Raw genomic sequence first — 25,710 nt, 5'->3', positions numbered from 1 at the left:
GTCTGTCTATTATGACAATCCACTTCTCTACACTATATTCCATCTGCAACTTCTTTGCCCGTTCTCCCAATCAGTTCCGGTCCTGTAGACTTTCTGCTCGCTCAACACTACCTGCTCCTTGACATATCTTTGTATCACCTGCAAACTGGGCCACAGTGCCTTCAAATCCGCCATCAAATTCATTGAAGTACAAGTTGAAAAGAAGCCATTCCAATGCCAATAATCTGGAACACCACTAGTCACTAGCAGTTAATCGGAATTGTCCACCTTTTTACCCCACTCTTTGCCTTCTGCTAGTTAGCCAATCTTCTCTCCATGCTAGTATCTATCCCGCAATATAGGTTCTTACCTTATTCAGCAGGTTCATGTATGGCACCTTGTCAATGGCCCTCTGAAAATCCAAGTAAACAACATCCACTGACTATCTTTTTGTCTCTCCTACCTGTTACTAAATGAATTCCTACAGAAATTCCTCTTGAAACCATGCCAACTTTGGCCTACTTTATCTTGTGCTTCCAAATACTCTGAAACCTCATCCTTAATAATGGACTCCAACATCTTCTTAACCACTGAAGTCAAGCTTACTGGGGTATAATTTCTTTTTATTCTGCCTCCCTCCTTTCTTAAAGAGTGGAGTGATGTTTGCAATTTCCTAGTCCTCCAGAGCTGTTCCTGAATCTAATGTTTCTTGAAATATCATTACTAATGCCTCCACAATCTTATCAGCTACCTCTATCAGAACCCTGGGGTGTAGTCCATCTGGTCCCGGTGACTTACCTATCTTCAGACCTTTCAGCTTCCATATTGCCTATTCCTTAATAATAGCAACTGCACTCACTTCTGTCCCTGACCAGGCTTGAATTTCTGGCATACTGCTAGTGCCTTCCACAGTGACAACTGGCACAAAATACATTTTCCAGTGGTCCAAAATCTATTCTTGCCTCCCTTACTCTTTTTATACTTATGGGAAAAAATGCTTTTGGTGTCACCTTTTATATTATTGGCTAGCTTGCCTTTATATTTGATTCTTTTATCTCCTTGTGGATATGGAGCAAACTGGAAATTGTTTAAATTTTGTGTAATTTTGCTTTGTGAGTAGATTATCTTTGGCATATCCACTCCAACAATTTAAAATAATTTGACTAAACTCCCAAACTGTATTGACCAACACAAAATTCTTCACAGATGAGAATTCTTGGCCAGTTTTCCTTTGGAAAATAAGGACTCCAGAGAGGTGCATTTTGGATTGTTTTGAACTTGAAAAGTGCTGTTCTGCTGTCTGTAACGTTATCCATATTCAAGTATGTAAGAGCTGGCATTGGTACTTGTTAGAAACCTGGAAACAAAGAAAACCTACAGCACAATACAGGCTCTTTGGCCCACAAAGCTGGGCCGAATGTGCACTTACTTTAGAAATTACCTAGGGTTACCCATAGCCCTCTGTTTTTCTAAACCCCATGTATCTATCCAGAATTCTCTTAGGACACCCTATTGTATCCGCCTCTATCACCGTTGTCGGCAGCCCATTCCACGCACCTTAAAACTGTTCCCTCTAGTGATAGCCATTTCAGCCCTGGGAAAAAGCGTCTGACTATCCACACGATCAATGTCTCTCATCATTTTGTACACCTCTAACAGGTCATCTCTCATCCTCCATCACTCCAAGGAGAAAAGGCCAAACTCACTCAACCTATTCTCATAAGGCATGCTCCCCAGTCCAGGCAACATCCTTGTAAATCTCTTTCTATGGTTTCCTCATTCTTCCTGTAGTGGGGCAACCAGAACTGAGCACAGTACTCCAGGTGGGGTCTGACCAGGGTCCTATATAGCTGCAACATTACCTCTTGACTCTTAAACTCAATCCCACCATTGACGAAGGCCAATGCACCGTATGCCTTCTTAACCACAGAGTCAAACTGCACAGCAGCTTTGAGTGTCCTATGGACTCGGACCCCAAGATCCCTCTGATCCTCCACACTGCCAAAAGTCTTACCATTATTGCTATATTCTGCCATCATATTTGACCTACCAAAATGAACCACCTCACACTTATCTGGGTTGAACTCCATCTGCCACTTCTCAGTCCAGTTTTGCTTCCTATCAATGTCCCACTGTAACCTCTGACAGCCCTCCACACTATCCACAACACCCCCAACTTTTGTGTCATCAGCAAATTCACTAATCCATCCCTCCACTTCATCATCCAGGTCATTTATAAAAATCACGAAGAGAAGGGGTCCCAGGACAGATCCCTGAGGCACACCACTGTTCACCGACCTCCATGCAGAATATGACCTGTCTACAACCACTCTTTGCCTTCTGTGGGCAAGCCAATTCTGGATCCACAAAGCAATGTCCCTTTGGATCCCATGCCTCTTTACTTTCTCAATAAGCCTTGCATGGGGTACCTTATCAAATGCCTTGCTGAAATCCATATACACTACATTTACTGCTCTACCTCAAAAAATTCAATCAGGCTCTTAAAGCACGACCTGCCTTTGGCAAAGCCTTGCTGTCTGTTCCTAATCATATTATGCCTCTCCAAATGTTCATAAATCCTGCCTCTTAGGATCTTTTCCATCAACTTACCAACCACTGAAGTAAGACTCACTGGTCTATAATTTCCTGAGCTATCTCTACTTCCTTTCTTGAATAAAGGAACAACATCCGCAACCCTCCAATCTTCCGGAATCTCTCCCGTCCCCAATAATGATGCAAAGATCATCGCCAGAGGCCTTGCAATCTCCTCCCTTGCCTCCCACAGTAGCCTGGGGTACACCTCCTTCGGTTCCGGGGTCTTAGCCAACTTGATGCTTTCCAAAAGCCAGCACATCCTCTTTCTTAATGCCTATTTGTTCAAGCTTTTCAATCCGCTGTAAAGTCATCCCTACGATTGCCATTAGGTGACTCAAATTTAAATTTTTATATATACCATCTGATTTTTCTACTATGTTAGTTTCTAAATTACAAATTATTTAGTTTCATTAATTAATTTTCATCTTGATACTTTGGATTTATTTTAATAAAGTATGTGTTCACTGTTACCTTTTTTCCTAATTTTTCCCATTTGGCTTAAGGACAACCTGCTGTGAACTAGTCATCAGAAATAACGGACCTAAGGTATCTTTCATAACTTCAGAATCCCCCCAAACATGGTGATTTGTTTTTTAAAGAGAAGTTGCTGTAGGAAAATGCAACAGGGATTTTTCACATTATCCCATAAGCAGCATTGAGGTAAATGAACAGATTTACTTGAGAATTAATAACTCATCTGATAATGGCACCATTCAACATTACAGCATTCTTTCAGTACTGCACCCAGTCAATTTCTGATCTCATTGGTGGTCATTTGAAATGGAAAGCAGTGTGTCAATAAAGAAGGAAACATAACTATCTTGGAGCTCACCTCTTGAGAACAATCACAACTAACTTAATTACAGTATTACACGTTAGTGTATTTTCTGTTCCTTTGTATTATACTATTCCTCATTTTTTTTAGGAATGACTTTCACCTTTAATGCTGTGAATGAAATGAGAACACTGTTAGGTCATGTGGTCATATGAGCCTGCTGTCCCATTCAATAATAGTTGATCTGATCTTGGCTTCATCTCCCACCTTGCTGTCTGTTTCCCATTAACTTTGACTGCTCTATTAATCTAAAGACTGTCTGTCTATCTTTCAATATATTCAATGAACTGGCCTCCACAACTGTCTTGGGTAGAGAATTCCAATGACTTAGGACCCTCTGAGGAAAAGAAATGCTCGTCATTTCTTTTAAAAGAGAGAACACTTGTTTTCCTGAAGCTATGGTCACAATTTTACATTGAGGGTTAATACCCACTCAGTGTCTATCCTGTCTTCCCATCAGAGTAGCAGACTGCCACACCGGGAGCACGGAACACAGTATATGAACCCAACAGGCTTGTTCTCCCTAACTATCATTCAGGGCCCCAAACAGTCCTTCCAGGTGAGGTGACACTTCACTGGTGATGCTATTGGGGCCATGTACTGTGCTCGGTGCTCCCAGTGTAGCCTCCCGTATATCAGTGCGACCCAATTATAGATTAGGAGACCGCTTCGTCAAGCACCCACGCTCCATCCGCCAGAACAAGTGGGATCTCCCAGTGGCCACCCACTTTAATTCCACTTCCCATTCCCATTCTGTCCGTCCTTCGCTGTGGGGGATAAGGTCACACTTAGGTTGGAGGAAGAACACCTTGTATTTTGTTTGGGTAGCCTCCAACCTGATGACATGAACACCAATTTCTCAAATTTCCAGTAATGCCTCTTCTCCCCACCCACCCCCCAACTTCTCCCATCCTTGTCCCTCTCTCATGTTATCTCCTTGCCTGCCCATTGCCTCCCTCTGGTGCTCCTCCTCCCCCTCCCCTTTTTTCTTCTATAGCCTTCTGTCTCTTTCACTAATCAATTTCCCAGCTCTTTGCTTCATCCCTCCCCCTCCAAGTTTCACCTATTGTTTGCTGTTTCTCTCTGCCCTCCCCCCCCCCCCCCCACCTTTCAAATCTACTCCTTAGTTTTTATTCTCCAGTACTGCTGAAGGGGTTTGGCTGGAAATGTCGACTGTACTTCTTTCCAAATATGCTATCTGGCCTGCTGAGTTCCTCCAGCATTTTGTGTATGTTGCTCGGATTTCCAACATCTGCAGATTTTCTCTTGCTTGTGTCCCAAACAGTGGTGTATGTTTCAATAACATTGCCTCTCAATCTTCTAAATTCCAGCTTTTCTGACAACTGTTTTGTGATCTCAGTAATCAACCTATTGAATCTTTTTGTGAACAATGAAGATGATGTAAACTCTGATGTATTCCAACAATGCCTGTCAAAGGCAAGTCTTCCCTGCTTTGGTACCCTATATCCTTTGCGACAAAGGCTAACATTCCATTTCCCTGCCTAATTACTAGCTGCTACCTGAATACTGACTTTGTGTTTCATGTATGAGGACTTCTAGATCCCACTGTACTACAACATTATGAAGTCGCTACACTTAAACAATGTTTCTTTCCTTTTCTTCATCAAATAGTTAACCTCACATTTTCCCCTCACTATGCTACACCCACTAAATTTGGCCCTTCACGCCTTCCCCACAGTTTGCTCTTTTCACTTAGAATAGTCAACAAATCTGGCAACAGTCACTTTAATTGGGTTGATATGTAAACAGTTGAGGTTGCAGCATGGATCCCAACAGCACTCGTCATTGGTTACAACTTTACAGATCATACAACTAATGTAGAGAGTGTGGTGTTTTCAGACAGGCAGCTCAACAGCAGTAAGAATCTCTTATTTTTTTATATTGTAAAGCTAACTGAGTGATAAACATTAGCCAGGGTATTATGGATTACTCTCCAGTCTTGCAGACTGCATTCACACTTGATGCAATTTGGGACAGTTTAGCAATTTGTCATTGCTAAAATGAAGCTCAGATCAGTGCTGGCAGTGAAAAGAATGCAGAGACAGTTCTGTTAAATGAGAAAAAATGTCAGTCACGAACTGCTGTCTACATTGGGTGGAGAGAACATCCTTAATGTACAAATTGAATAAGAGATTCGGTGACATTTCTGTCTGAAAGATTAATTCCACCTCATAAAAGTTGTATTAGCATTTTATTTAGTACTGTTGGTTCCAAAGGTGACTCCTATTTAGACTTCCATTGTCTTTTAATAGTTTTGGATGACAATGTGCATATATTAACAGCCATAAAGCTAATCCTGAGCAGGAAATATTGGCAGTTTAATTGGTCAGATAGGTCTCTTCCAAATGATGTTTCACAGTAAAAAAAGACGTGTGTTTCTAGGTTGGTTTTTATTCTTTCATTACTGTTGGTGAGGCAACTTATCCAGCTGCGGCAGTCATTTCATTAAGGTATTTCCTCAGTACTGTAGTATAATGAAGATGAAATCAAAAGTTAGTGCCACTAGTAAAAATATTGCCTTGCAGCTCCAGCAAATCTGGTTCAATCCTAAACTTACTTCTCTGTGTGGAGTTTGCATGATCCCCAAATGACCACATGGGTTTCCTTCAGCAACTCCAGTTTACTCCCACATCCGAAACCTGGGTGGTTGGTTAGTTGTTCACTATAAAATACCACAAGTGATAGAATCTATGGCAGAGTTGAGTTAGTGGAGAATTTGTGTTTTTTTTAAATGTGTTCTTGATGGTCCAGTTGAACTTGGTGGGCCAAAGGCCCTATTTCTGTACTGTGTTGTCCTGTGACCCAACAAAAAGTATTCTGTACCTTAACAACACACAAAATGCTGGAGGAACTCAGCATGTCAAGCAGCATCTACAGAGAGGAATAAACTGCTGATGTTTCAAGGCCAAGACCTTTCATCAGGTCCTTTCTGGTGCTTTAACTGATTTAAGCATGTATGTACACAATAGCTGCCAATCAGTTATCTGATTAGAACTGATTCACTCATTATTCCCTCCTCCTTCACCTCTGGCATCCCCTGAATATTTATTTTTGCTTCCAGCCTATTCCATGTGTAGATACTTCCCATTGTGTACCATCTTCACACCTGGATTCAGGTCCCATGTACTTGTTGTATCAGCCCACCACTTCTCCTTGACCCCACTCTCCAGTCAATCTCCTAACCTGTATGAATCCTTCAGCCAAGCTGCATTAGGGGCAAAGCACTCACATAAGAATACCTGACCAGTGATTTGCTTTTATGAGGGGTGATTGATAAATTCGTGGCCTAAGAGAGAAGGAGTCAATTTTAGAAAACATAGCACATTTATTTTTCAACATAGTCCCCTCCTACATTTACACACTTAGTCCAGCAGTTGTGGAGCATATGGATCTTGGACCTCCAGAAAGTGTCCATGGCAGGGGTGATTGATAAGTTTGTGGCCTATGGTAGAAGGGGATAAGTTATATAGTTCTTGTACATGCAGTTCAATGCTTTGAATGATTATGCAGAAAGTTTGAAGTTAATAACTCATCTCCTTCTACCTCAGGTCACGAACTTATCAATCACCCCTGATGAGTTATTAACTTCAAACTTTCTGCATAATCACTCAAAGGGTTGAACTGCATGTGCATGTAACAAGAACTGTATAACTCATCTCCTTTTACCTTAAGCCTTGAACTTATCAATCACCCCTGCTGTGGACACTTTCTGGAGGTCCAAGATCCGTATGCTCCACGACCGCTGGACTAAGTGTGTAAATGTAGGAGGGGACTATGTTGAAAAATAAATGTGCTAGGTGTTCTAAAATTGACTCCTGCCTTAGGGCACAAACGTATCAATCACTCCTCGTATTGATATGAATGGCAGGGTTGGGTTTCAGCTCAGTCTTGATGACTCAGTGGTGTTCATTGATGCCAGATGGAGGCAGTTCCATACAGAAGATGGCCATTGGCTAGATTTTAATGTGGCATGACCTGTTCAGCAATTTTTGGTGAACTAGTCCAACAAAAATTGCTGAACTACAATTCTTATACAGTACCATAGTGTCCCTTTTTGGTTTTGTGTATTAAATATATGTACTTGTTTTTTTCAACTGTAATTGATTAGTCAGCAATTAGTGACACTAAAATTTAATGTTACAAAGAATTACTCTTTATGGCAAATGAGCAGTGATGGTGATTGGAACACTTGAAACGTAGTTCATCGTCATTCTCTACAGCCGCGTTTATTTTTTTATATTCCTTTCTGGAGGCAATAATTAGTGTTAAGGTACACAAGTACTGTCAGCCACCTGGAGCCTAATCAATAGTCTCCAGATAGTTGAAAAACTACTTGAATTTAGCCCTTGCAAGAGACTCCAATTTAGTTTGAGAACTAAGCATGAAAAATGACAAAGTTTGCTGGTTAGCGATCCAGGAGTGGAATCTATGAGTCTCTTTAAAAACACTCAAATATTGCTGGAGGAACTCAGCAGGTGAGGCAACATCTATGGAAAAGAGTAAGTAGTCAACTTTTTGGGCCGAGACCATTCATCAGGACTGGAAAGAAAGATGAGAAGTTAGAGCAAGAAGGTTGGGGAGAAGGGAGGAATTATGAGGTGGGAGGTGAGAGGTGAAACTGAGGGAGCGGTGTAGGAAAGAGCTGGGAAATTGATGGGTGAAAGAGATAAAGGTCTGGAGAATGGGGAATCTGTAGGAAAGGGTAGATTACCATAGAAGAAAGGGAAGGGGAAGGAGGACCAGAGGGAGGTGATAGGTTATTAAGGAGATGAGGTTCAAGAAATCAATGTTCATGCCATCAGATTAGAGGCTAATCAGACGGAATAAAATGTTTTGCACCTCCAACCTGAGTGTGGCCTCATCACGGCAGCAGAGGGGGCCATGGACTACCATGTTGGAATGGGAAGTAGAATTGAAGTGGGTGGCCACCAGGAGATCCTGCTTTTTCTGGTGGATGGAGCGTTGGTGCTCGGCAAAGCAGTCTCCCAGTCTATGTCGGGTCTGACTGATATACAGGTGGCCACAGCAGGAGCAGTAGATACAGTAGATGACCCCAACGAGCTCACAGGTGAAGTGTCGCCTCACCTGGAAGGACTGTTTGGGGCCGTGAATAGGGGTGAGGGAGGAGGCGTAGCACTTACTCCATTTGCAAGGATAAGTACCGGGGAGAGATCAGCGAGAGGGATGAATGGACAAGGGAGTCACGTAGGGAGCAATCCCTGTGGAAAGTGGGTAGGCGTGGGGGAGATTACATGCTGGTGGGATCCCATTGGAGATGGCAGAATTTACAGAGAATTACGTGCTGGGCACAAGGCTACTGGGGTGGTAGGTAAGGACAAGAGGAACCCTTTTCTTGGTGGGGTGTGGAGAGGATGGAGTGAGGTAGATGTGTGTGAAATGAAAGTGATGTGGGTGAGGGCAGCATTGATGGTGGAGGAAGGAAAGCCCCTTTCTTTAAGGGCACCTCATTAGTTTGAGAATGAAAGGCCTAACATCCTGACTTGGAAATGAAGCAGCATCAATTAAGAGGTAAAAGTGAAGAAAAGGAGCTCAGCAGAAAACAAATGGATATGGAAATGGATGAGTTAGTGTTAAAAATTATAACAATTGTCTCTTTTTACTAAAGAGCAAATGTGCTCAGTCTCCAGGCAAAAGGCAGGCTTATGCACTCACAGAAACTGACTAGTTTTCAGCAAGTCAGTAAGAAATGACTAAACAAGTGACCCTTCACAGAACCGATTTATGGGAGAGTGAACGAGGTTTTCAAACTGCTGCTCATTTAAAGCAAAAGTTGTTTCATAAGCAAATAACATTCAGCCTGCACTTGCATTCACCTCTCTCCTGCTGATCAGGTTTCATGGAATACAACTGAGTCCAAATGTAACCTTCCCCTCCTACTGAGCAAAGACTCCACCAAAGGGAAAGAAGCACAACTCTCTTCACGCTCACTGCACAGACAAATCTCAGTAAGGTCCAAGTTTGATTGCATTCTCTACCTATGGAGAGTGATTATGATCTAGCAGCTCCCCACACCAAACAAAGATGTTATCCAAGATTCATTCTCGTTTGCATGCTGTTCCATATAAGAATTTGCATGTTCCAACCTGTGGTTATGAAATTCTCACTGCGGTCCTGAAATGTCAGAAGTAGACGCCGCTGATCATTCTCTACAGAGAATTGTGTGCATTTACAACACAGGAAGCCATTTTGCTCATTGTAACCAGTCTGGGTAAAAATTGATTTTAATTTAATCCCACTTCTCAGCTCTTTGATGCATAGCCCTGAAGGTAATGGTTCTTTAATGCTCCTTCAACCACCTTTTAAAAGTGTTGAATGTTTCTGCCTTTATCAGCCTTTCAGGTAGTGAGTTGCAACCCTCCATTAACTGGTATCTTGTTATCAATTCCTCTTAAGACATTTAAGTTAAATCTATGCCTGCTGTTTACTGGCCTCTCTACAGGGAAGTAAATGCTTAAGAACATCCTGCTTAAGTTTCTAACAATGTTATATAGCTCAATTAAATCTCTGCTCAGTCTCCTGCACCTCAAAGAAAACTGCCCTAGTGTAACTTTTAACAAGGCCGTTGACAAGGTTCCGCAGAGGAGGTTGGTAAAGGAGGTTCAGTCACTTGCCATTCAAGATGAGGACGAAAATTGGATTCAGTTGCCTCGTTGACCAAAGGCTTGTGACGAGTGGTGTGCCGCAGGGACTGGTACTGGGTCCATTGTTTGTCGTCTGTGTCAACAATATGGATGATAATATGGTAAACTGGATCAACAGATTTGCAGATGACACCAAGATTGGGGGTGTAGTCGATGGATGGAATTTAAACAGAGCTTCCGCCATCTCCAAAGAGATCCTACCGCTAAACATATCTTTACCTCCCTGCTCTCTTCGCTTTCGCAAGGATCACTCCTACTGCAATTCCCTTGTCCATCTGTCCATCCATCCCTCCCTCCTGGCAGGTATCTCTGCGAGCGGCCCAAGTGTTACAGCTGCCCATTCATCTCCTTCCTCACCTCTATTCAGGGCCCCAAGCAGCCCCTCCAGGTGAGGTAATACTTCACTCCGAATCTGCTGATGTTGCCTGTTGTGTCCAGTGCTCCGGATGCTGCAGTCTGTACGTTGGTGAGACCCGTTGTAAACTGGGGGAACCGCTTCGTCAAGCACCTCTGCTCCATCTGCCTAAAGCAGAACTTCCTGGTGGCCAAACATTTTAATTCCGATTCCCAGTTCCATTCCAGCATGTACCTGTTTGTATCAAGATGAGCCACCCTCAGGGAGCAACACCTTGTATACCAACCAGATGGCATGAACACTGATTTGTCCTTCCGGTTTAAAAAAAAAAATTCCCCCTTCCCCTCCCCTACTCAGGCCTTTTACCTCTTCTCCCTTGCCTATCACTTACCCCAGGTCCCCTCCTCTCTCCCTTTCTCCCAAGGTCCTCTCCTATCAGATTCCTTTCTCTCCAACCATTTACCTTTCCCACCCATTTGGCTTCACCTGTCACCATCGAGTTAGCCTCATTCTTGTCCCCCTGCCTTTTTATTCTGGCACCTTCCCCTTTCCATTTCAAACCTAAAGAAGGGTCTTGGCTTGAAACATTGACTGTTTATTCATTTGCTTGACCAGCTGAGTTCCTCCAGAATTTTGACTGCGTTGCAGTTGGAATTTAGAGCAAACAAGTGTAAGATGTTGCTCTTTGGGAGAACAAGCCAGGCTAGGACTTAAACGATGAGTAGTGGGACACCAAGGAGTGCAGTAGAACTGAGAGGGTCTTGGAATAAAGATCTATAAATCCTTGAAAGTGGCGTCACAGGTAGACAGGGCTATAAAGAAAGCTTTTGGCACATTGGCCTTCATAAATAAAAGTATTGAGAATAGTAATTTGGATGAAGCTGTATTATGTTGAAGCTATATAAGATGTTGGTGAGGGCTGATCTGGAGCACTGTGCAGTTTTAGTCACCTACCAACAGGAACGATATCAATAAGATTAAATTATTGCGGAGAAAATTTACAAGGACGTTGCCAGGACCTGAGTTACAGGAAAAGGCTGAACACGTTGGGACTTTATTCCCTGGAGCGTAGGAAAAAGAGGAGATTTGATAGAGGTAAAAAATTATGAGTAGTTTAGGCAGGGTAAATGCAAACAGGCTTTTTCCACTGAGCATGGGTAAGACTAGAATGAGAGGTGACGCGTTAAGGGAGAAAGGTGAAATGATTAAGGGGAACATAAGGGGGGGAACTTATTTACTCAAAGGGTAGTGAGAGTAGGGAATGAGCTGCCAGTGCAAGCGGTGAATGTGGGCTTGATTTCAACATTTAAGAGAAATTTGGATAGGTACACTGGGTGTGGTCTTGCATTGATTCTATTCTTATATTAACTGTGATTGCCTGCAAGAAAATGAACCTTAGGATTGTACGGGATGACGTATAGGTACTCTGATAATAAATTTATTTTGATCTTTGAAATTGAAGTCTTAAAACTGAATAAAGCAAACATCAAAGGCATGAATTGTCAGTGGTAGATTGGGGAATTGTAACTGTAAGCGAGCAATGGCTATGTTTTAAGAAGCTTTTGTAAAAGCACAGAATATGTATGGAATGGAACAATGTGCATGATGCAGCATCTTCATCATGTTTGGTGTAGACGTTTTGGGCTGTTCCTATGTTGTGCTATTTCACAGCACTACAATTACAGGAAAAATGCCGTGAACAAAGGCAACCCTTGTACTTGGCTTTCGTAGGTTTGATAAAGGCATTTGACACAGTATACTGCCAAGTTCTCTGGCATATTCCATCAAGGTGTGTCTGCCCTGACAAGCACTTATCAATATCGGGGCTGCTGTATGATGACATGTCAGCCACAGTACTCAGCGGTAGTGGCTCTGAATCAGATCCCTTCACTGTGAGGAAAAGAGTCAAGCAGGCTATGTCATTGTACCCTACTATTTGCCACCTTTATCACTGCCATCATCCTTCACCTCATTGGCCAAGACCTGCCACCTGAGATCCAAATTATGTATAGAATAGTCAACAGGATTTTCAGCTTCAACCAGTTCAAGGCCAAGAACAAGGTCAACACCACTTCTATTATGGAGCTTCAGTATGTGAATGACAACCCCATTGCAGCACATTCTGAAGAAGTCCTCCAATGTAAACTGAATGCATTTGCTAAGATATATAGGGCCCTGGGTCTTGTTTTGCATGTAAAAAGATGCAGGTCCTGTGTCAGCTGCTGCCAAACCAGCCATTTACATACACAGCGCTCGATAGAAGTTGATGATATTGTTTTTGAAGATTTAGACCACTTTCCCTCCTTGGCAGCAGTCTATCCGCCAAAGCAGACGTCGACTTCGAGATCAAGAACCTCCTGAGTAGTGCTATTGGAGCCTAAGCAGGACTAAGGAAAGAGTCTTTGAAGACCACGATATACAGGTCCAAACAAAACTTTTGTTCCATAGAATAGTCATTCTTCCTACATTACTGAATAGAGCTGAATCATGGACCACCTACAGAAGACACCTGAAAGCCCTGGAACAATACCACCAAAGATCCTTACAAGAGATTTTGAGGATCAGGCACACTAACACCAGCGTACTGGAGGACGCCAACATGAGCAGCATCTCCACCACGATAAAGCAACACCAACTCCAATGGATAGCTCATGTCATTTGGATGTCTAACTTGCATCTCCCCAAACAGATCCTTTACTCCTGGTTGAAGGGAAATCACAGAGTCCCTGGTGGGAAAGGAAATGCGTCAAAGATAACATTAAAATTAGCCTGAAGAAATCCAACATTACATCTTAAAAACTGGGAGGACATTGAACTCGATGTAATTCTTCATCTAATCTGGGTAATCCATTAAGGGAACATCCTCCTGGACTAGAGTGATCACACTACTGCTAGTTTATGTTCTATTTAAAGATTGAATGCATTGTTATGCTTAAAGGACTTTTAAAAAAAATCCAACAGGAAAATTGGTATGGTATAGGTAGTTAAAAATAGTACAGGTTGACCACCGATTTTTCTGGAAACTGATGGTTCTTTTAATTCAGATGAAATTACGAGGCCAAGTATCGCTCACTTTTCATGAAATGTCTGTTAGATGACGGCAATTTAACATGAAGGACATTCTTTGGTTCATTGCCCACGGGTGGGAGGAGGTAGAACTTTCAATACTAAAGATTCGCTGGCATAAGTTGTGGCCTGCCTTGATGTCTAATAAAGCACCTTGACGATGATTTTACAGGATTTTGTGAAACAAAAGAGAAAGTAGTTCTTCATGATATGTTTGCTTATGCAAAAATTGTTACAGGACTTGCTTTCAAAGATTATAGCAAGTAGTCCTAATGAAGGAAATCTGTGTGAGTGGATGATTGTCAATGACGAAACACCTGTTGTGCATCACCTTACAGATTCAGAAATTATAGACAGTGTCTGAATGCTGATTAAAAACACTGCAAGTGATGAAAATGGCAGCAATGATAATGAAACGGATGAAACAGAAAGATTTAATACTGACAAGTTAATTGAATTGTTGGGTGATTTAATCAAATGGTCAGAGAAACGTACATTAGTGACGGAACAGGAGCTAATCAATTTTTATTTGATGCAAGAAAAATTATACAGGGAGAGATCAAAACACATGAAACAACTTTGCCTGGATGAAATGTTAACAACGATGACCGTGAAGCAACATTCTTTGTAAGCACAGTAATTAATACATTACATTTAATTTTTGTTTAATTAATAATCCTTTTTAAGCTTCTGTAGTCCATTTTTGCCATTATTATTGAGTGCCCAGCAAAAACACTAATCTGGCAAGGCTTAGGAACAGAGGGTGCTGGAAAAGGGGACTGTTTAAAAATTCAGAATTTGGCAAAAGGAAAGAAGATGTAAAATATACACGTAGTCAAACAAACATATGACTAAACTATCTTGTAGATCTTTCAATAGGAAAGATTAGCAAAAGTTAATGCAGGTCTCTTACAGGTAGATGAAAAATTAAAATGAGAATTAACAGAAATAACAGTAAGATTACAGTAAGAAAATGTTTGTGTGAATAAAATACCTTCTGGGCAGAATTAGCATGGGCAAACACGAGAAAATCTGCAGATGCTGGAAATTCAAGCAATGTACACAAAATGCTGGTGGAATGCAGCAGGCCAGGCAGCATCTATAGGAAGAAGTACAGTCGACGTTTCAGGTCGAAATCCTTCGTCAGGACTAACAGAAAAAAGAGATAGTAAGAGATAGATTTGAAAGTGGGGGGGGGGGAGGGGGAGACCGGAAATGATAGGAGAAGACAGGAGGGGGAGGGATGAAGCCAAGAGTTGGGAAGTTGCATGGTTTGTGAAAGGGCAATCACATTTGTCAAATTGGGTTTCAAACTAGCAGATGTGAATTTTCAGAAATCCTTTAATAAGGTGCCACATGAGAGAAAACAATTAGTGTACTGGCACGGATGGAGAATTGGTTGAAAGTCAGAAAACAGAAAGAATAAATGTGTCGTTTTCAGGTTGAAGGCTGTGATGAATGGGGTGCTGTTGATGAGATGCCAGCTTTTCACAATCTATATCAACGATCTGAATGAGGGGATCATGTGCAGTATAACCGGCTTTGCTTTGCTGTGAAGCTGAGTGGCAGTGTAGTCTTAAGAAGGGAGCAGAAAGGGTTTGGGAAGATGAAGACAAGTTAAGTAAATTGGCGAGCATCTAGCAGATAGAATTCTGTGGAAAAATTGAGGTCATCCACTTAAGTGGAAAATAAAAGCAGAGAAACAGTTGCTTTTTAAAATAATGAGTTTGACGGGTACACAAGCAACGTGGGTGTCCTACATGAGTCACTGAATTAGGTATTTCAAGTAATTAGGTGTATTGGCTTGCTCTGCAAGAGGATTTCAGTACAAGAGCAGACGTCTTGCTTTACTGATACTGGAGCCTCGTGAGACTGAGTCTGCAATATTGTGTACACGTCTGATCTCATCTAGCAAAGAAAATATTTGCAATACGGGGGAAATGGGTAAGCAGACGGACCAAAGCTGCCTTCATTTTAGAAAAATGAAGGATGCTCTCATTACAAAATTAAAACCCTCAAAATGTTTTCCACCTGTGTCCAAAGAAATTTAAAAAGACTCTTTGGTGACATATCAAATCTCCTCAAACACCTTAATGAAGTAGAGTTGCTGGTGTGCCTTCCTCAGCATTGCATCAATGTGTTGGGCCCAGGATAAATCCTCTGTGTATCAGCATCTCAGGAACTTAAAGCTCCTCACCCTTTCCACCCCTGACCCATCACTGACAATTGGTGCATGCTGTCTCAACATTTACCTGAAGTCTGACAAATCCTTCATCTTGCAGACATTGAGTGTGAGGTTGCTGTTGCAACATTACTTCACCAGCTGATGAATCTCACTCCTGTATGCAGCCTTGTTGCCATCTGAGATCTCACTAACAACAGTGGTGTCATCTGCGAACTTGTAGCTGGTGTTTGAGCTGTGCCTAACCATCCGGTCACGAGTATAGAAAGAGTAGAGTGGTGCTGGGCTAAGAATGCATCTTTGAGGTGCAGCTGTGTTGATTGTCAGCGAGGAGAAGATGTTATTTACCCATCTTTACTGACTGGTTTCCCTATGAGGAAGTGGAGGGAGGGCAAGAGGCCCATAAGAGTCTTTTAACCTTGAGGGGGCAGGTGGGTCTCAACTTCTAATGAGGACTGATATAAGAATTTGATATCCTAAGTGAAAAATTACACCTCTAGTAAGCCAGTATTGGATTGAAATATCAGCCTAGTCACTACACTCAGATTTCTGCAGTGAGGCTGAAACCCACAATTTTCTAACTCCAATTTTCTGAATATTACAAGAAGTGGCTGCTATTAAGGCAATGAATTTTAAAAGTTCTGCTAGACTCAAATTCTGAAAGCTGCTCTATAATGTGCTTTTGGAATATTAGGGCTGACGGGTTATTTTTATATGTTTATCTCCCAGTTTATTTTTGATCCAGATCTACCACATTTCTTCCTCTGATTACATGTCTGACTACTTTGACTTGCCACAAAGTGATCTTGAGTTAGCCTATAATCAAAATTGACCTGAACTTGTTGCACTTATTTAACTCAAGTCTGAACAACTGACCTCTGTATTTTACATCAGATTATTTCCTGCCTGTGTTTGATCTACTACCCTTCCAAGGTTTGGCAAAAATTCCTGTATCTCATTTAATGATGACGTAGTCTTTTATATATTAAAAAAAAACAAAAACACTAAGCAGTTTAAAAGCCAAAATTGAATCATGTAGATGACTGATCACGCACTTTGATTGCAATGCATAGAGCTTCAGTTCAAATAAAAACAATTTCTTCTCTAAAGTCTTGCTAGCAAACTAAAAGTTAGCTGGATAGCAATGGTCTCCAATTTCTGTGAATTAAGTACCTGACTGAATCAATTTTATACTTCTTGGTTAAGTAAATCCACAGAAACATCTGGAATCTTAATGAGGAACAACACCTTATATTCCGTCTGGGTAGCCTCCAACCTGATGGCATGAACACCGACTTCTCTAACTTCCGCTAATGCCCCACCTCCCCCTCGTACCCCATCTGTTATTTATTTTTATACACACATTCTTTCTCTCATTCTCCTTTTTCTCCCTCTGTCCCTCTGACTATACCCCTTGCCCATCCTCTGGTTCCCCCCCCCCTTGTCTTTCTTTCCGGACCTCCTGTCCCATGATCCTCTTGTATCCCTTTTGCCAATCACCTGTCCAGCTCTTGGCTCCATCTCTCTCCCCCTCCTGTCTTCTCCTATCATTTTGGATCTCCCCCTTCCCCTCCCCCTCCCACTTTCAAATCTCTTACTAACTCCTCCTTCAGTTAGTCCTGATGAAGGGTCTCGGCCTGAAACGTCGACTGTACCTCTTCCTAGGGATGCTGCCTGGCCTGCTGCGTTCACCAGCAACTTTGATGTGTGTTGCTTGAATTTCCGGCATCTGCAGAATTCCTGTTGTTTGAATAATTTCATGTTTATTTTCCCTTTCCTCAACTACAACTTAGCTAGCTATCCAAGAAATTAAGGAAAAGAGGAAGTCTGTGCTATGTAAAAATAAAAAATGATGGAAACATTCAGCAAATCCACAGGTATCTTGAAGAATGGTCAATGTTTCAGGTGAATGATCTTTCACTAGAACGAGGAAACGTTGGAAATCATATATTTTAACTTGTAAAAGGAGGGGTGGAGAAAATAGAAACATTCCTTTTATTTTCTAGCTAAGTTGTAGTTGAGGAAAGGGAAAATAAACACGATGAAGACCAAGAGATGGCCATACTGCTTGAGTGAAGGTAGCAAAAGTAAGTTAACTGCAACTGATCTGCCTGGAGAAGATCCTAGATTGAGCAGAGAGGAACAAAAATCATTCAATGGATGAGGTTATAGACGAAGTCATTCAATTGGTGACAGAGGACAAATTAGGACAAAGTCAGCATTGTTTCTTCAAGGGAAAATCTTGCCTGATGAACCTGTTGGAATTCTTTGAGGAGATTACAAGAAGGATGGATAAGGGGAGTGCAGTGGATGTTGTATATTTGGACTTTCAGAAGGCCTTTGACAAGGTACCACACGTGAGGCTGCTTACAAAATTAAGAGCACATGGTATTACAGGAAAGTTACTGGCATGATTAGAGCATTGGCTGATTGGTAGGAGGCAGCGAGTGGGGAAAAAAAGGATCCTTTTCTGGTTTCCCTGTTTCTGAACTGCAAGGATCTTGTGTCTATGACACTCACCAGGAACCTGCCGTTCACTGTGAAGTGCTTGGTCTGTAGCCTACTGAGACTTATGGCTGCCTCTTGTTTCAGCTTCTGCTTGTATGTCGACAGAAGCAAGCTTGAAGAGTGATCTGATTTTCCAAAAGCTGGGCGAAGGGGAGTTTTGTAAGCATTGCGGAAGGAAGGGAGAGTAGCAGTGGTCAAGTGTGTTATCTCCACGAGTGCTCACCTGGATGTGCTGTCAAAATTTCGGAGAGACTTTCGTCAGCAACACTCAATTAAAGTCACCGGCGACGATGAAGGCAGCGTCTGGGTGTGCAGTCTCCAGCGTGTTGATGGTCTCATACAGTTCATTGAGAGCCAGGTCGATATTAGCCTGTGGCGGAATGTACACCGCTGTGATGATAACAGCTGTGAACTCCCTAGGCAGCCAGTAGGGTCTGCACAGCAGCACCAGGTATTCCAGGTCTGGGGAACAAAAGGATTTGAGTTCATGCACATTTTGGGGATCACACCAAGCATTGTTGACCATGAAGCATACTCCTCCTCCTTTACTCTTCCTAGTGAGGGCTCGATGGCATGATCCGGTATCTCCTCTGTCTGCCAGGTCCCCACGAAGCACAAAATGTTACATTCCTTTGTTTCCCGTTGATAGGAGATTCTGGCTCTCATTTCACAAAGTTTGTTATCCAGGGACTGAATGTTAGCCGGAGTATGCTAGGGAGCGGCGGTCGATTTGCACACCGTCTCAGCCTCCCCAGGACGTCAGCCCTTCTCCCTCGCCTCTGGCACTTCTTCCGCGGTAGTGGCGGTGTAAAAGATGAGTCTCCCATGGATCATGCAAGCAGGGGTTCCCAGTGTAGGGAAGGCGGCACATAGTGGGTAAATGCAGTCTTTCCGATGTTCAGAACGGTCAGTCTATCGTATCTGATGTGACTATCAGCTACTTTAACAGAAAGTGCTAAGAAAAATGGCAGAGCAGACTCAATGGGTAAATGGCCTAATTCTGCCCCCGTGTCTTATGGTCTTTTGATCTTATGGATTTCGGTGACCAACCCTGCCATCTTCATCTGGGATGATACCTGGGCATGTCTAGTCCAGTGGTATCTGTACCCCCATCAGGAGTGACCAGGCAGGAGGAATGGACAACGAAGGTGTAAATACCACCAGACTAGACATGCCCTGGCATTGTCCCCAATGCAGAGTTGGCCATTGAAATGCAGTTAAGATCGATACCTGTTCCCGGCTGGAGGCCCAATGCCCTAGTTCTGCTCTTGTGTCTTGTGGTCTAAATACTCAACAATTTAGGTAGCAGCTGTGGCAAGAGAAAAGGAACTGTTGATGTTACAGGTTTCATCAGACAAGTAGGTTCTGCTACAAGGTGGAAAGGATGTGTTATCTGAAATTTAAAAAAAATTGGGGACAAAATGATGAGGGTATCGCTGCTTCAATCGAACAATAAGAAGAGATGAGATGAACGGAGATATTGCAGCTCCTGCTCTCGCATATGAAAGTACCATGAGAAAGGGCCCTGTTGGAGAGGAATTACTGTGGAAGGGTCTCAAGTTCAAGTTTATTGTCATTCAACCAAGTACATGTTTACCGTCAAATGAAACAACATTCCTCCGGACCAAGGTGCACAACACAGTACAAAAAATGCTCACAACGCATGAAGTAATATTACCACAAATGACTTGGCAAATAATAAGGAGCATTTAGGGCAAGTTCAGACTTTAGAATGCCATAAGAGTAAGTCGTATCCGATCATGACAATATGTTGAAGTTAATAAAACAAATAGCTGAAGATCTGTTCAATATGGCATGGAAAGCAAGAATTGTGGGAACAGTCTTGACTGAAAGCAGAGCAGTGGGAAATAAAACAGAAATGGTTGGAACCCTGTCAAGTTGGGTGGAAGGATACCATGGATAAGAAAAAAAATTAACCACTTTGGAAGAACTGGTGTGGAAGATATGATCAGAATTAAATACAGTAGTGCTGGAACAACTGGGGTCATGAACAAATGCGGTCAGGATAGATTGTCATTGAGACAGGTTGCAAACCCTTCCTGTGTGTGTGTGTGTGTGTGTGAGAGAGAGAGAGAGAGAGAGAGAGAGAAAACTTGGAGAAGGGAAAAGTTAGAGATAAATGTAGAAACAAGATTACGATGGAAATTGGAGAGCAATGAAGATGAAACTTTCAAGTCCTATACAACAGCAGGAAACAGCATTTAAAAGGCATACTAGAAAAGGAGGCAAGGGAGGACAAAGAAAGGACTGAAACAAAGGCTGTATCACAGACAGGTATAACTTGAATCCTTATATAAACCTAAAGCTACACACTCAACTGGAGGAAGTGAGTAGAGTTAAAGGAGAAGTTATTTAGTGTGCTAATAACTTCGGAGTATTGGCAGTTTTTGGTTTTTCGAGGAAGAATGTGCATCTGTCTAAAATGCAGAGATGTGGTAAATTGGAGGTTTCAAACAAGTATGTGTATTTACACTTTGCATGAGTGCTGGGGGAAGGGTCCATGTGGAGAATGCAAAGGAATATGCCAGGATTGTAATTCATGCCATGGTTTGCTTATTCAAATGATTTTGCAAAGAAATGCAGAAGTTTGATTTCTGGGGCTGAAGGCAACTAACAAAGCAACAGGAAGTTTGTCTGAGCAATTTTAGTATTAAATATTGATTAAATAGGCACATGACAGTTAAGAGGAAGTGAGCTGCTATCCATCTTCAAGGTAGCAATTTTTCTAAACTAAACATAAAATTACCCATGAGTAAAAAAAAATTCCACAAACTTATCAATATCAAAACCACTATTCACAGGCTGCTTATGTCACCTTCTTTTACGTAGGCAAGGCAATAGATTGATTCATTTTCAAAAGTCCAATACTATTCATAAGAAATGTTATTTTTTTAAAAAATAGTAAAATTCCTACCGTGTGTCTTGTAACTTCATTGCAATTGTAGTACTACATTTTTGCTCAATATCCATTATAAGAGTTTGAAAGAAGATGAGCAGATGAAGGCCATGTAGCACATGGTCTGGTTTGCATTCAACATTCAGAAGTTTCCCTTAACTAGATGGGAACTTCTATCACCTGACTTTCAAGGGAATTTGGGAATAGTCGGGGTTACTGGAGAAAGCACACATTTATGATTATAAATATAACTACTTTGTCCTTAAGTTGAAACCTCTGCAGCAAAGCACCGTTTTGAACCTCCAGAACTGTACTGGAGTGAAGTTGATGCTTATTATATCTTGACATGGGTTTCCGTTTAAACCATTTTCACACTTCCCTTTATCATATAAGTGAATCAAATGTTAATTCTTCCTGCATAAATAATTACATTTTGGAAACATGATTTTAAAATTACAATAAATTCTTGTAGTTTTAATCTGGATGAATAATTTTTTGAAGTGTATAATAGGAGAGTGAGGGGAGATTTGATAGAGGTATACAAAATGATGAGGGGTATAGATGGGGTAATTACAAGCAGGCTTTTTCCACTGAGGTTGAGTGAGACTTGAATTAGATGTTGTGCATTAAGGGTAAAAGGTGAAATGTTTAAGGGGAACATGAGGGGAAACTTCTTCACTCAGGTCTTTTAAGAGACTTTTAGATAGTACATGGAGTTTAGAAAAATAGAGGGCTATGCAGTAGGGAAATTCTAGGCAGCTTCTAGAGTAGGTTACATGGTTGGCACAATATTGTGGGCTGAAGGGCCTGTAATGTGCTGTAGATTTTCTATTTTCCATATTTCTGCACCGTTTCATGAACTGTAAAGACTGGAGATTTAAACATGAGTCTATGGTTAGGGTAGTGCATGCATGTATGTATCTAATTAATGCTTACCAGTATTCTCCAGTTAACTTGTACTTCTCTGAAATTAACTTGTACTCCAAACAAAATTTGCTTATTCCCATGTCCCATATCTTTAAAAAAACAGAATCCTGCAAGTACAGACACATAGATCATTCGTTATGCTGTAAATCTCCAAGTATTTTGGGCAGAATAAGAATTTCTGTGAACATTTTTCTATAAAAGATCTTACATAGTCATAGAACACTACAGCACAGAAACAGACCTTTCGGGCCCATCTAGGCCACGCTGAACTATTTGAACTGCCTACTTCCATCGACGTGTACCAGAACCATAGTTCCCCATCTCCCTACCGTCCATGTACCTATCCAAATTTCTCTTAAATGTTGACATCAAACCTGCATCCATCACCTAACTGGCAACTCGTTCCACAATCTCACTACCCTCTGAGTGAAGAAGTTCCCTTTCATGTTCCCCATAAACATTTCACCTTTTACCCTTAATCCATAACATCTAGTTCTAGTCTCACCCAACCCCAGTGGAAAAAGCCTGCTTGCATTTGCATATTTCTCTGCAATATTTCAATCTTATTGACATCTTTCCTTTTGGTAGGTGACCAAAACTGCACTACAGTACTCCAAATTAGCCCTCAACAACGTATTGTACAACTTAAACATAATATCCCAACTCTTGTACTCAGTACTTTGATTTATGAAGGCCAATGCGCTAAAAGCTTTCCTTGTGACACTATCTAACTGTGACACCACTTTCAAAGAATTATGGATCTGTAGTCCCAGATCCCTCTGTTCTACTGCACTGCTTAGTGCTGTACCACTCACTGTGCCTACCCCATCCTCCCAAAGTGCAACATCTCACACTTGAATATATTAAGTTCCTTCTGCCATTTTTCCAGCTGGTCTAGATCCCACTGCAAGCTTTGATAGACTTTCTTACTGTCCACAACATGCCCACTCTTGGTGTCACCTTCAAATTTGCTGATCCAGTTTACCATCTCGCATCCAGATCGTTGATATAGATGACAAACAACAACGCACCCAGCACTGATCCCTGTGGCACTCTGCTAGCCGCAGGCCTGCGGTCATCTTCTACTTTCCGGCTTCTCCACAAAGCCAATGTCTAATCCGGTTTACTACCTCATCTTGAGCACCAAGGAATTGAACCTTTGTGACCAACTTTTCATGTGGGACTTTACATGAATATTACACCCAATATTAAGGGCTGGATTAACAAAAACATTTTGGTGAAAATGGAAAACTCTTTGGGTCTCCAAAATTTCTATATAATTTTCCTTATTTCCCAGTACAGAATGTTTATACAGGATATTGTCTACATATTTAAAAATATGCATGAATAATGTAGATATAAGTAGGATATTCGTAGTCATACTGCAGAGCGCCAGACTCCTGGTCCCACCATATCTAAGTTGCTCATCATCCACCAAACTAACCCATTTACTAGCAGTTCACTTCTATGCTTCTTTGCCTCGGTGATTGAAGTACTTGTCCAGATACTTTCTCAAGGTAGTAAATGGAAATGTAAATTTACTATTTTTTCTTTTTCTTTTTATATCATCCTGCTACAGTTGAGATTGCAAACAAATTTGGGTAAAAAAAGTTTTTTTTTACCCCTTTTCCCCTCTAACATTGTTATTACTCATTTTAAAATGATGCCCTTTTAAACTCTATTATAAGAGGAAGATGCCCCTCCTAATTTTGTAGTCTTCTAACAGATTTGCCCCCTGCCTTCCTTGCTTCAAACAAAATATGCCTAAACCCCATCAGGTTTCTTGTCATAGCTGAAACATCCCATCACAGGCAGCATTCTGGTAAATCTCCTCTGCACACACATCCTTCCAATACTCAACCTGTGGTCTAACTAAAGTTTTGGAAAGTAGCACCATGCCCTCCATTCTCTTGTACCCCTTCTAATGAAGGCCAGCATGGCATATGCCTTCACTATTTTACCTATGCTGCTATCTTTAGGAATTTAAAGGTCACCAAGGTCCCTTTGATCCTCAATACTCTCTGGGGCCTTATCATTTGTGCTGTGTGCCTTGATACTACTAGACTCTCTTCCCCCCCCCCCCCCCCAAAAAAGGCATCACTTCTCACTTATGTGTTAAACTCCACACAATTATCCTGTTGATCAATATTGTTCTGTAATTTAAGATTCCTTTATACTAAAGAGGCCACCACCAGCTTTTGCAGCATTCCAATTTTGAATGGTTGGGTGGGTGATATAAAGCAACAAGCTTACAAAAAACATGAGCAGTTTAACTCTTGTCCTGTTGCATTTGCCACCTTCCTCCCTCCTACTGTCACAACTTTTCCATGCCCATGTTGAGATATTAGCAAAAATAATTGTTTAATTTTTAATTGAATGTCAGATCAAGAATTGCGCTGAGAACTAAAGTAGGTACAGACAGATTGGAATTTTGTTGAACATATTATGTGAGCTACTGATCCTAAGCAAATTGAATATTGTGGCTTCTAATATTAAATCAAGTCCTACGGTTTTAATTTAATTGAATTCTGGCCTTGGTGTTGGTCTCCATAGTCTAATCCCTGTACATCCATAATATCTTCCTTCAATATTTGCCTCTCAGGCACAGATGCAATCACTTACCCACTTACCCACTGTGCTTTCATTTGCCAAGGCCCTTGTAATACTCTCAACTCAACCCCTTCACTTGTTTCCTTTACGGCATGTCTTAATACTTACCTTAATGGCCAAGCTTTTTCTCATTTCCTCTGGTATTCTTTTAATATGTATATTTAAATATCAGTTTTGTTTCTATTTCTCTTTTAAAAGTAGATCCAGGGACATTTTCTTTTGGCTGCATTCAGGGTATCTCAAAGCAAGTTTTTGCTTCTCTTTTCATTCAGACCGAAACTGAGAATAATCATTCCTTAATTAACTACTTAAGAAGTGAAAGCAGGATCCAATTCTTTTTTTCATGTTTGCCTAAAGCCCATACAGATCCACAGCATATGCAAGCTGTATATATTCCTGTGTGGAATATGTTTGCATTGTGTTCCCTTGAAAACCATGTTTTTTTTTGTTTTAAAACCAATATTTGGCAAAATGGAATTTTAAAAATAATTGGGAGGGAAATCATTTTTATATGTAATTGTTAAACTGTAAGAACAGCTGGATATATTCCCTTGGATAGTTCAGTAGGAGTTTTGTATTTCTTTAGCCTCATACATATTGGAATGGGCTTGCTGCAGGATTCACTAACATCATGGCTGATTTGATTTCAGACTCAACTCCATATTCTCATCTACCCTCAAGAATTTTTCACCTCCTTATTTATCAAAATTCAATTTACCTCTGCCTTACTATTCAGAGACTTGGCTTTCAGCACCTTTGAGGAAGAGTGTTTTGTAAACACGAGAACCTTGGGGGATAACTCATTTGAATGGCCCACTTGCACTCTTCTCTCTCTTTCCTTTCCCCCATTCTAGATTCTCCAATGAATGACTTCACCACATCCACACTGTTCAGATCTATCGGAGTCTTCTATGTTCCAACCCAGATATTGTAGAAAAGAATCAAATGCCAAACTTAGCTAAATATTTAGAATAATCAAATTCTATGAATGTAAGAATATTGGGTGTATGGGTTTTTCTTAAATGTGAAAGAAAATTCTTGTGAACTAAATTA

At 41.3% G+C, this 25,710-nt stretch overlaps 1 protein-coding gene across 1 annotated transcript in view; it reads left to right on the top strand.

Annotated features, from left to right (window-relative positions):
* Positions 1–25,710, top strand: part of pigf (phosphatidylinositol glycan anchor biosynthesis, class F) — a 67,821-nt gene that overhangs the window by 40,020 nt on the left and 2,091 nt on the right. The window lies entirely within an intron of this gene.

The sequence above is a fragment of the Mobula birostris genome, chromosome 8 (assembly GCF_030028105.1).
Source record: "Mobula birostris isolate sMobBir1 chromosome 8, sMobBir1.hap1, whole genome shotgun sequence".
Lineage (NCBI taxonomy): Eukaryota > Metazoa > Chordata > Chondrichthyes > Myliobatiformes > Myliobatidae > Mobula > Mobula birostris.
Note: the sequence above shows the minus strand (reverse complement) of the source record. Positions and strands in the feature narration are given on the sequence as shown.